This window comes from Lagenorhynchus albirostris, chromosome 7 (genome assembly GCF_949774975.1).
Source record: "Lagenorhynchus albirostris chromosome 7, mLagAlb1.1, whole genome shotgun sequence".
Lineage (NCBI taxonomy): Eukaryota > Metazoa > Chordata > Mammalia > Artiodactyla > Delphinidae > Lagenorhynchus > Lagenorhynchus albirostris.
The window spans coordinates 73,108,076-73,118,342 of record NC_083101.1 but is presented as its reverse complement, the minus strand read 5'-3'; positions in this window follow the sequence as shown (position 1 = coordinate 73,118,342).

Genomic DNA, 10,267 nt, shown 5'->3' with positions numbered 1-10,267 from the left:
TCCCTTTTATTCTGAGCCGTGTGGATGAAAGGCTCTTGGTGCTGCAGCCAGAAGTCAGTGCTATGCCTCTGAGGTGGGAGAGCCAACTTCAGGACACTGCTCCACAAGAGACCTCCCAGCTCCACATAATATCAAACGGCGAAAATCTCCCAGAGATCTCCATCTCAACACTATCACCCAGCTTCACTCAACGACCAGCAAGCTACAGTGCTGAACATCCTATGCCAAACAACTAACAAGACAGGAACACAACCCCACCCATTAGCAGAGAGGCTGCCAAAAATCATAATAAGTCCACAGACACCCCAAAACACACCACCAGATGTGGACCTGCCCACCAGAAAGACAAGATCCAGCCTCATCCACCAGAACACAGGCACTAGTCCCCTCCACCAGGAAGCCTACACAACCCACTAAACCAACCTTAGCCACTGGGGACAGACACCAAAAACAACAGGAACTATGAACCAGCAGCCTGCAAAAAGCAGACCCCAAACACAGTAAGATAAGCAAAATGAGAAGACAGACAAACACACAGCAGATGAAGGAGCAAGGTAAAAAACCCACCAGACCTAACAAATGAAAAGGAAATAGGCAGTCTACCTGAAAAAGAATTCAGAATAATGATAGTAAAGATGATCCAAAATCTTGTTAATAGAATAGACAAAATGCAAGAAACATTCAACAAGGACCTAGAAGAACTAAAGATGAAACAAACAACGATGAACAACACAGTAAGTGAAATGAAAAATACTCTAGATGGGATCAATAGCAGAATAACTGAGGCAGAAGAATGGATAAGTGACCTGGAAGATAAAATAGTGGAAATAACTACTGCAGAGCAGAATAAAGAAAAAAGAATGAAAAGAACTGAGGACAGTCTCAGAGACCTCTGGGACAACATTAAATGCACCAACATTCGAATTATAGGGGTTCCAGAAGAAGAAGAGAAAAAGAAAGGAACTGAGAAGATATTTGAAGAGATTATAGTTGAAAACTTCCCTAATATGGGAAAGGAAATAGTTAATCAAGTCCAGGAAGCACAGAGAGTCCCATACTGGATAAATCCAAGGAGAAATACGCCAAGACACATATTAATCAAACTGTCAAAAATTAAATACAAAGAAAACATATTAAAAGCAGCAAGGGAAAAACAACAAATAACACACAAGGGAATCCCCATAAGGTTAACAGCTGATCTTTCAGCAGAAACTCTGTAAGCCAAAGGGACTGGCAGGACATATTTAAAGTGATGAAGGAGAAAAACCTGCAACCAAGATGACTCTACCAAGCAAGGATCTCATTCAGATTTGATGGAGAAATTGAAACCTTTACAGACAAGCAAAACCTGAGAGAGTTCAGCACCACCAAACCAGCTCTACAACAATGCTAAAGGAACTTCTCTAGGCAAGAAACACAAGAGAAGGAAAAGACCTACAATAACAAACCCAAAACAATTAAGAAAATGGGAATAGGAACATACATATTGATAATTACCTTAAATGTAAATGGACTAAATGCTCCCACCAAAAGACACAGATTGGGTGAATGTATACAAAAACAAGACCCATGTATTTTCTGTCTACAAGAGACCCACTTCAGACCTAGAGACACATACAGACTGAAAGTGAGGGGATGGAAAAAGATATTCCATGCAAATGGAAACCAAAAGAAAGCTGGAGTAGCAATTCTCATATGAGACAAAATAGACTTTAAAATAAAGACTATTAGAAGAGACAAAGAAGGACACTACATAATGATCAAGGGATCGATCCAAGAAGAAGATATAACAATTGTAAATATTTATGCACCCAACACAGGAGCACCTCAATACATAAGGCAAATACTAACAGCCATAAAAGGGGAAATCGACAGTAACACATTCATAGTAGGGGACTTTAACATCCCACTTTCACCAATGGACAGATCATCCAAAATGAACATAAATAAGGAAACACAAGCTTTAAATGACATATTAAACAAGATGGACTTAATTGATATTTATAGGACATTCCAACCAAAAACAACATAATACACATTTTTCTCTAGTGCTCATGGAACATTCTCCAGGATAGATCATATCTTGGGTCACAAATCAAGCCTTGGTAAAGTTAAGAAAATTGAAATTGTATCAAGTATCTTTTCCGACCACAACGCTATGAGACTAGATATCAATTACAGGAAAAGATCTGTAAAAAATACAAACACATGGAGGCTAAACAATACACTACTTAATAACGAAGTAATCACTGAAGAAATCAAAGAGGAAGTAAAAAAATACCTAGAAACAAATGACAATGGAGACACGACGACCCAAAATCTATGGGATGCAGCAAAAGCAGTTCTAAGAGGGAAGTTTATAGCAATACAAGCTCACCTTAACAAACAGGAAACATCGCGAATAAACAACCTAACCTTGCACCTAAAGCAATTAGAGAAAGAACAAAAAAAACCCAAAGTTAGCAGAAGGAAACAAACCATAAAAATCAGATCAGAAATAAATGAAAAAGAAATGAAGGAAACGATAGCAAAGATCAATAAAACTAAAAGCTGGTTCTTTGAGAAGATAGACAAAATTGATAAACCATTAGCCAGACTCATCAAGAAAAAAGGGAGAAGACTCAAATCAATAGCATTAGAAACGAAAAAGGAGAAGTAACAACTGACACTGCAGAAATAAAAAAGATCATGAGAGATTACTACAAGCAACTCTATGCCAATAAAATGGACAACCTGGAAGAAATGGACAAATTCTTAGAAATGCACAACCTGCCAAAACTGAATCAGGAAGAAATAGAAAATATGAACAGACCAATCACAAGCACTGAAATTGAAACTGTGATTAAAAATCTTCCAACAAACAAAAGCCCAGGACCAGATGGCTTCACAGGCGAATTCTATCAAACAATTAGAGAACAGCTAACACTTATCCTTCTCAAACTCTTCCAAAATATAGCAGAGGGAGGAACACTCCCAAACTCATTCTACTAGGCCACCATCACTCTGATACCAAAACCAGACAAGGATGTCACAAAGAAAGAAAACTACAGGCCAATATCACTGATGAACACAGATGCAAAAATCCTCAAGAAAATACTAGCAAACAGAATCCAACAGCACATTAAAAGGATCATACACCATGATCAAGTGGGGCTTATTCCAGGAATGCAAGGATTCTTCAATATACGCAAAGCAATCAACGTGATACACCATATTAACAAATTGAAGGAGAAAAACCATATGATCATCTCAATAGATGCAGAGAAAGCTTTTGACAAAATTCAACACCAATTTATGATAAAAAACCCTGCAGAAAGTAGGCATAGAGGGAACTTTCCTCAACATAATAAAGGCCATATATGACAAACCCACAGCCAACATCGTCCTCAATGGTGACAAACTGAAAGCATTTCCACTAAGATCAGGAACAAGACAAGGTTGCCCACTTTCACCACTCTTATTCAACATAGTTTTGGAAGTTTTAGCCACAGCAATCAGAGAAGAAAAGGAAATAAAAGGAATCCAAATCGGAAAAGAAGAAGTAAAGCTGTCACTGTTTGCAGATGACATGATACTCTACATAGAGAATCCTAAAGATGCTACCAGAAAACTCCTAGAGCTAATCAATGAATTTGGTACAGTTGCAGGATACAAAATTAATGCACAGAAATCTCTGGCATTCCTATACACTAAATGATGAAGAATCTGAAAGTGAAATCAAGAAAACACTCCCATTTACCATTGCAACAAAAAGAATAAAATATCTAGGAATAAACCTACCTAAGGAGACAAAAGACCAGTATGCAGAAAATTATAAGACACTGATGAAAGCAATTAAAGATGATACAAATAGATGGAGAGATATACCATGTTCTTGGATTGGAAGAATCAACACTGTGAAAATGACTCTACTACCCAAAGCAATCTACAGATTCAATGCAATCCCTATCAAACTACCACTGGCATTTTTCACAGAACTAGAACAAAAAATTTCACAATTTGTATGGAAACACAGAAGACCCCAAATAACCAAAGCAATCTTGAGAACGAAAAACAGAGCTGGAGGAATCAGGCTCCCTGGCTTCAGACTATACTACAAAGCTATAGTAATCAAGACAGTATGGTACTGGCAGAAAAACAGAAAGATAGATCAATGGAACAGGACAGAAAGCCCAGAGATAAACCCACGCACATATGGTCCCCTTATCTTTGATAAAGGAGGCAGGAATGTACAGTGGAGAAAGGACAGCCTCTTCAATAAGTGGTGCTGGGAAAACTGGACAGGTACATGTAAAAGTATGAGATTAGATCACTCACTAACACCATACACAAAAATAAGCTCAAAATGGATTAAAGACCTAAATGTAAGGCCAGATACTATCAAACTCTTAGAGGAAAACATAGGCAGAACACTCTATGACATAAATCACAGCAAGATCCTTTTTGACCCACCTCCTAGAGAAATGGAAATAAAAATAAACAAATGGGACCTAATGAAACTTAAAAGCTTTTGCACAGCAAAGGAAACCATAAACAAGACCAAAAGACAACCCTCAGAATGGGAGAAAATATTTGCAAATGAAGCAACTGACAAAGGATTAATCTCCAAAATTTATAAGCAGCTCATGCAGCCTAATAACAAAAAAACAACCCAATCCAAAAATGGGCAGAAGACCTAAATAGACATTTCTCCGAAGAAGATATACAGACTGCCAACAAACACTTGAAAGAATGCTCAACATCACTAATCATTAGAGAAATGCAAATCAAAACTACAATGAGATATCATCTCACACCAGTCAGAATGTCCATCATCAAAAAATCTAGAAACAATTAATGCTGGAGAGGGTGTGGAGAAAAGGGAACCCTCTTGCACTGTTGGTAGGAATATAAATTGACACAGCCACTGTGGAGAACAGTATGGAGGTTCCTTAAAAAACTACAAATAAAACTACCATATGACCCAGCAATCCCACTACTGCACATATACCCTGAGAAAACCATAATTCAAAGAGTCATGTACCAAAATGTTCATTGCAGCTCTATTTACAATAGCCAGGACGTGGAAACAACCTAAGTGTCCATCATCGGATGAATGGATAAAGAAGATGTGGCACATATATACAATGGACTATTACTCAGCCATAAAAAGAAACGAAATTGAGCTATTTGTAATGAGGTGGATAGACCTAGAGTCTGTCATACAGAGTGAAGTAAGTCAGAAAGAGAGCGATAAATACCGAATGCTAACACATATATATGGAATTTAAGAAAAAAAAAAATGTCATGAAGAACCTAGGGGTAAGACAGGAATAAAGACACAGACCTACTAGAGAAGGGACTTGAGGATACAGGGAGGGGGAAGGGTAAGCTGTAACAAAGCGAGAGAGAGGCATGGACATATATACACTACCAAACGTAAGGTATATAGCTAGTGGGAAGCAGCTGCATAGCACAGGGAGATCAGCTCGGTGCTTTGTGATTGCCTGGAGGGTGGGAGGGAGGGAGACACAAGAGGGAAGAGATATAGGAACATATGTATATATATATAACTGATTCATTTTGTTGTATAACAGAAACTAGCACACCATTGTAAAGCAATTATACTCCAATAAAGATGTTAAAAAAAAAAAGGCTGTATGGCCCAAGTTTAATTCTTCTTATGATAGTCCATTCATTCCGTATACATACACACATACACACACACACACACACACGTGCAAACACACACACACACACACATACTGAAGTTTCCAAAACATCATTGCTTTCACTCTTGCAAATATGTGTCTTCATATTGCATATAAAAAAATCTAGTTGCTCTGGAAAAAGAAGAAGGAGAGGTGAGGGCAGCGGGGGCTGAAACAAGGGAGTTAGATACTTTTTGAATGCGAGGGTTAAAATACCTATGTGTGAAGAAAACAGTCTGGGGTATTATTTGTTTTAATCACCACAATTAAAAAACATTGTGGCCTATAAAATTAAGGATTCAGAAATTTTCCTTGAGAAATTAGTTAAATAAATAGCTACACAGAAACCAGGTACAAGAAACTGTTTGCTTCTCTTAGGAACAGGAAAAACAAGTTATTTTCAGATAAGCAAATCTCTTTACGTAAGTAATTTTTTTCCATTGTTTTCAGTTTTCTTCTATCATTTCTCTCACAAGCAATTGCTGTTAAATCTCCTTGACATGCGACACTAGTAAATTTTAGAAAAGTAAAATCCAACAGCTTTTGGATTTTTCACCTTTCATTTTTGGAATTTGTCTGGGTGACTAAGGGAAGCAGATGCTTCTTTGCATCATGGATAGACTGAAGCAGATCCAAAGCTCAGTGCAAATGGTCCTGCATATTCATCATCCTCCCCATTTATAAATGGCAAAGGAAACAGTGATCGTGTTTATTAGCACTAGGCATCTGCTACAAAGGATCATTGTGAGGTTATGAGAATGTTCTAGGTGTCCTTGAGTCTAGAAAAATAGGAAATGGTGAAAACAGATATAAAATGCCTTGTGAACAAAAAAATTCAGTGAATGTTAATACCAGCGTCCATGTTCATCTTAATCTCCTTTCATACACATTTATCAGAGGTGATATAAATTAATTCATTTACCATGAGGTAACAGATGACTGTTAACATATTTCGGCAATATTATTATGAAAAAAATGTTCCCGTTTATAGGATCAGCCAACAAAACCTTGACACGATTCAGAAGGATTGCTATGTTACTGACTGCAAGGTCAAACAGTGATGTCTAAAGAGCAAGCCATGGAATTAATCATTATCAAAACACATTTCATGGCATTAGACTCAGACAGTAGGATTGTAGATATAAATTCCATATACTATAACTGGCAAAGGAAGAAAGAATTGGTACCATTATTGCTTATTCTAGAAGATCTGATACATCATCAAGAAATTTCTCCAAGATTATTTAAGTGAAGGAAGATTTCAGGGAAACCTGAAGTTTTCTTTTATTTGAGAAAAACAGGAATTGTTGTATATAAAAGTGACCAAAATCCACCATGGAATATGGACATATAAATGGGAGAGCTGATAGAAGCAGTATCTATGTATCAGTAAACTGGGCTTTATTGCTCTTATATTCATGTTTTTAAATCAATACTGAGACCACAGCCTAATCAGTTTTGAATGTTTCTATACTTGTTGTTAATAGAGCAAACATAATCAGATTGATTATGCACCCTAACAAGAGAGGGAAGACTCCTCATATCCCCACTACTCTGGACATAGCATTTATAATTCAGTCTTTCAAAGAGAAGGATACATATTCCTCTACTTTATCAAGAAATTATTAATTATAACTTTCTCTAGTTCTCATCTGAAGCAAAGTGAGCCATTCTCAGAGATGCTGAGACTAAACCATGATGTCAGTGGCCCAGCAGCTCTGTTTTCTCTCCACCCATCCTAAATTCTGGTGACCCACCTAAACACTCACCTAATTCTGACCTCAGTTTTAAGCTCTGTTTTCATACTCACGTGCTCAGTACCCTGATGACATTAGTTCCCTTTACACTGCAAAATAATGTGAAAAATTATGTTCTTGCATATGCCAAGCTCTGTGCTTACATGGTTTTATATAATCCTCACAAGATCCTTGTGAGATAGGTATCATTAGCACACTTACCACAGGAGGAAATAAAAGCTCAGAGATGTTAAATAACTCAATAAATATCCTACAAATTTTAAACAGCAGGGCCTGAATCCAAACATGGAACTGTATGACTCCAAGGTTCCATGCTGTATCTACTAGAGATCAAAGACAACAATGCAACTCACTTGTTTTACTGGGCCCAAGGTATATGCCTTACATTGTGAGTAAACAAACTTTTCTCTGTAAAGGGATGTAGGGTAAACATCTTCAGCTTTGTGGTACAGATGGTCTCTGTTACAACTATTAAAGCTGCTGTTACAGCATGAAAGCAGCCATAAACAAATGAACATGGCTGTGTTCCCATAAAACTTTATTTACAAAAATAAGCAATGAGCCAGATTTGCCTATGGGATATAGTTTTATGAACCTTTTCTCATATCATTTCATGAAATGTTCAGCTTGATAAATAATCAAGCAAAAATTATTTCATACAATAGAATTTTCATCCAGAACATTATATAAGCTTTCACCCAGAACATCACATACATAAATCACATAAGAGTTTTCATTCATAAAATCATACAAACATGACTAATACGAGGGGTTAGCATGAAGTCCTCAATGCCATTTGTAGAATTAGTCCTCAAACAAGTCAGAAACCCACACTCTTGGCATGGATGGGGTCAGTGGACATAAGCGACCCTCAGTATATCTGAGGGCGGTCTGGGAATCATTATAAGGCCTTCTCTGTATTAGTATAGCCATGTTTTCTTACATACTACAGTATGATATCTTGAAATAAAACTTCTGTATTTTAAAATATCAAAGTAGAATAATAAGTATCATGATTACATTAGGTCTGTGCTAAGAAAGAAAGAGATGCATAATACATATATGGATTGATCTTTACAAGACACATGATGTATGGCTACTAAAATAATATTAACTGTATTAAAAATTAATTTGAGAATTTTTAGTGATTATTTTTGTCAAATAGGAGAGGCAGTTCATTTGATGATACTGGTTCAGAAGCTTCACCTTCAGAGCTGAAATATTCTGTAGATGCAAAGAGTAACCAGCCAAAGTAAGTGTTCATGTCAAAGGAAGCCAACCTCAAGAAGAAGGCCAGAAGGTTCCTGTTTCTCTCTGATGAGCTAACTTTACGTTCCCTTTCTCCATATATTACCTAAGTGTGATACATGCCTACATACTTAAGCATGTATCATACTTGGGTAATACCTTTAGATCTTCAGATATCATGAAGGTTTGATTAATGTTAATAAGTAAAAATATAATGATACAACATAACAGAGGTTATTTTACTGTATTGTAACAGTTTTATGAATTTTTTCAGTGCTGTTTTTCTAAAATCAGTAAGGTTCTGAATTTGTCGGTTAAATTTTTCAAGCATACTTTTCTGAATCTGGGGTAAAATTACATGTATTAAAATTGAATTTATAGATTTATAAATTTAAGAATTCTTAGGGCACATTCCTCCAATTGTGAACCGTCATGTGTTTGTATGTGTATGTATGTATTCATTCCACAAAAAATGTTTCTACTGTGTTTCTTTATTCTACCTCCTTACATCATTTTGCACTGATTTGTGACAAACTGAGTTACCTAATGAAATATGACATGTTTAATTAACTGTTTAATATTGTTCTTCCATGATAGATTAGAAAATCCATGACTGTAGGAACCATATTTTTCTTGTTTCCTGCTGTGTCCCCAGACACAAGTACAATGTCTGAGATGTAGTAACCACTTAATAAATAGTTGTTGACACAATAAATTAAATGATGCTTTATTTTATTTAGGTGAAATATGCCCCAAACACTCTTCACACAAGTAATCTTCAATGAGTAAGGTCTGTGAAGAGTTAATATCTCATTTCCTTTTTAAGACTAATTTTTACATTTATTTTCTAGAGGATGCTGAAAACCCACCCTCACAGGCATGCACCAGAGAGGAGAGAATGCGTTTGTCTAGATGTTGGGCTTTGTCAAAGAGGAGAATCAGTCTTCAGCTGCTGTCAGCTTATAGGGTTGCACTGAAACTGCTCAATTAAGTCTCTGAGAGAGTATCAAGTAGATTGCCACTTTGGGCTACTGGATCGATAATAATAATTCCTTGTATTTGTATAGCAAGCACTTAACACTTCCACAAAGTCTTTTCCCATCTGTTGTCTAATTTTATCTTTATAAGAACAGGGTCAGATATGAGGGTCAGATCACCTTTTTCATTTCACAAATGAGGATAGTTCAGGACCAGAAAAGTTAACTAGCATTGTCGGCAGAGATGGAACAAAGTATGAGACCTTACATCTGAGTTAATTGCTCTGCTCACTGGATAACCCTGCCCCATGACGTAACCACCTTTTATGATATACATGTACTTATATTTAAGTTCAGCAGCAGAACCACATTTAACCATTTATCTACCATTTCTAAGAAGACAGAAAATGATGAGGATTAAGCCCAGTAATATAATGATCTGCTACCAAATCAGAGATAGCACTGCAAGGAAAACGATGTGGTATAGTGCAAAGATCATAGATCTCAGAGCCAGGCAAATAAAGACTCTATCTATTCCCAGCCCTGGGACATACTAAACTTCATGGCCACATCTGAAAACAGGGATATTATTTAC